Source organism: Stenella coeruleoalba (genome assembly GCF_951394435.1).
Source record: "Stenella coeruleoalba genome assembly, chromosome: 17".
NCBI lineage: Eukaryota > Metazoa > Chordata > Mammalia > Artiodactyla > Delphinidae > Stenella > Stenella coeruleoalba.
The window spans coordinates 77,633,243-77,636,710 of NC_137163.1; positions in this window are offsets into that span (position 1 = coordinate 77,633,243).

Consider the following 3,468-nt stretch of genomic DNA (forward strand, 5'->3'; position numbering starts at 1 on the left):
TTGGGGGTAAAGTCGTTTGATTCAGCAGGTCAGTTCTATGGAAAATAAACGCCGTTGTCTGGCCAGCATGTCTTTGTCTTTTCATCACTGTCCTGGAAGTGTGTATGTATATTTTTTCCTTCTTTTTTATTTTAAGGTAGCAGATGTACTTTTCGGCCGTGGAAGCTCTCTGATCTCTAACACTGGGTTCCTGTGAGTGTGTCTGCCATCTATCCTTCCTATAACTTGTGGTAAAGTGAATTGCGGCTCTCGCTTCTTGTTTGGGTGTCTTAGACGTTATCCCACCTGATATTACAGTGTCCTCAGCTTATTGTCACCTGGGGACTTCAATTTTCAAGTGAATGAGATTTCTGGCAGAATGGCTCCATCATTCATGATCACTATGGCAACAGTGGGACTGCTTTTCATGGGTGGTTGCAGCTTCTATAAACAGCCAACCAAGATGGTCCCCCACACTTTTTGGAATATGTATCAAAAGGATAGAGTAAGAAACTTTTTTTTTTCTGATCATCTTTTTTTTTTAAACATCTTTATTGGAGTATAATTGCTTTACAATGGTGTGTTAGTTTCAAGAAACTTTAAAAATATATTTTCATCACCTCTCCTTCAGATGGGGATCATGTGATATGGCCAGGTGCTCGAATAAATTATGGTAACATCTGCATTCCTTTTCCAGATATAGCATAAGTCTCTTGCCAAATGTGCTAAGAACATATGGGTTGTAATGATAAAGTTTTAATGCTTAGATTAAGTATTTAGTTTTCTTACTAGGGTTACAGAAGAAAAATTTAGCAGCATTTAAAAATCACCGATAGATCCTTAAAGGTTTAGAAATTTCGCTTTTTCGGTGAGCTAGGAATCAGCAGTAAGGTGATGGTGTGACTAACTTTCCCACTCACATCCTTTTCTATGTTTTTTATTCCCTTCCCTGTCACACCGACAACCAGCACGGTGACCGCTGGACAATAAGTTAACCAGCTTCTGTCAATACCTATCGGTATTTTGCCTCTAAATCTCCATCCTCTTGCTCGTCCTCATTGGTTACCCTCAGGGATTCACCCGGATGAAAAAGGAGAGACAAGGCCTGAGGTCGAAGCAGCAAAAGCAGCAAGGATATGAAGCTTGAAGGAAAGAAGATCAACTCCTACCCGGTCGGTCCAATACGTGTCTTTCCCTGGGCTTCCGATTCTGTGCTGTGTGGATGTAGTAACAGCAATTCCCTAGGCTCTTTCCAAATCTCACTTTCAGAGTCTGTTTCAACATTGCCACTAGTCCACACGAGATATAATTCCACTCATGATCAGTTACTCTGCGGGCCTATTTCAGCTTCTTTCCTGCCTCTATTTTATGTCTGGAACGTTGTTTTTCTTTCTCTTTCTGCATCCGGTTTTGATTTATACTCTCTGGTTAGATTTTTTTTTTTAGACGTTTTTATTCAGCAATATATCAACATTGCCTCTCACCTTATACTGTACGTAACTGGTGGCAAATGGATAATAATAGAGTGCTACTTCACTGGTTAGTCATCCAATAAAGAGAATGTGACTTAGTGATCAGTGGCCATTACCTTAGAATTGCAACCTATGGTCAACTGGATCTTTCTGTACAGTGGCATTTAGTTGTTTGGGACCGTGTACCAAATTAATGGAAACATAAGGTGAATTTAACATCTTTCCTGCTTTAATTGATCCTAAAGTGGGTAATTATGTTATCTATGACGTCAGTTTGTCCTCTTCCATTATTTGTGATGTGCAGGGGTACACCAGGCACACACCAATCACAATGCAATTGCAACATGTATGTTTGGAGGCTGCTCCAAATGCGGAGCAAAACACAAAAGAGGAATAACCTTGGGGTCGTTGTATTGCGCTGAAGGACTTCTTATTATTTCTGCTTCAGTCGTCATACTGGTGAAGTAAACAGATAGCATTGTATTAACCTTTAAAACTTCTAATAACTGGAGAACAACTTAAAGAGTTTTTGTTTTGGATTGATTTGTTTTAAAGTCATTCAGACTGTTCTGAGTCTTCGGTATCCCAGAGTCTACCTTGGTAAACTCAAAGCATTTGCAGAATTAACAGTTGCTGAAGTTTTTTGATCACCCCTTGGAAGGAGAAGCAGTCTTTGCAATCGTCCCTCGTCAGCAGTTCTCAACTCTGCAGCACATTCGGATTAGCTTACATCTAACTTACAACCCACGGAGGGAGAGGCGCCCTGGCTGTGCGCCCTTGCAGAAGCCTCTGGTCGTCCTTCACTCTGTATGACAGTCTCTGTGTCCATCCACATCTCTACAAATGACCCAATTTCATTCGCTTTTATGAGTAATATTCCATTGTATATATGTACCACAACTTCTTTATCCATTCGTCTGTCGATGGGCATTTAGGTTGCTTCCATGACCTGGCTATTGTAAATAGTGCTGCAGTGAACATTGGGGTGCATGTGTCTTTTTGAATTATGGTTTTCTCTGGGTACATGCCCAATAGTGGGATTGCTGCGTCATATGGTAATTCTATTTTTCGTTTTTTGTGGAGTGTCAATACTGTTCTCCATAGTGGCTGTATCAATTTCCATTCCCACCAACAGTGCGAGATTGTTCCCTTTTCTCCACACCCACTCCAGCATTTGTTGTCTGTAGATTTTCTGATGATGCCCATTCTAACCGGTGTGAGGTGATACCTCACTGTAGTTTTGATTCGCATTTCTCTAATAATTAGTGATGCTGAGCAGATTTTCATGTGCTTCTTGGCCATCTGTATGTCTTCTTGGGACAAATGTCTATTTTGGTCTTCTGCCCATTTTTGGATTGGGTTGTTTGCTTTTTAATATTGAGCTGCATGATCTGTTTATATATCTTAGAGATTAATCCTTTCTCTGTGATTCGTTTGCAAATATTTTCCCCTATTCTGAGGGTTGTCTTTTCGTCTTGTTTATGGTTTCCTTTGCTGTGCAAAAGCTTTTAAGTTTCATTAGGTCCCATTTGTTTTTGTTTTTATTTCCATTTCTCTAGGAGGTGGGTCAAAGAGGATCTTGCTGTGATTTATGTCAAAGAGTGTTCTGCCTATGTTTTCCTCTAAGAGTTTTATAGTGTCTGGTCTTATATTTAGGTCTTTAATCCATGTGGAGTTTATTTTTGTGTATGGTGTTAGGGAGTGTTCTAATTTCATTCTTTCACATGTAGCTGTCCAGTTTTCCCAGCTCCACTTATTGAAGGGACTGTCTTTTCTCCATTGTATATCCTTGCCTCCTTTGTTATAGATTAGTTGACCATATGTGCGTGGGTTTCTTTCTGGGCTTTCTATCCTGTTCCATTGATCTATATTTCTGTTTTTGTGCAAGTACCATATTGTCTTGATTACTGTAGCTTTGTAGTACAGTCTGAAGTCAGGGAGTCTGATTCCTCCAGCTCCGTTTTTTCCCTCAAGACTGCTTTGGCTATTTAAACATGATAAACATGAAAAAGGAGAA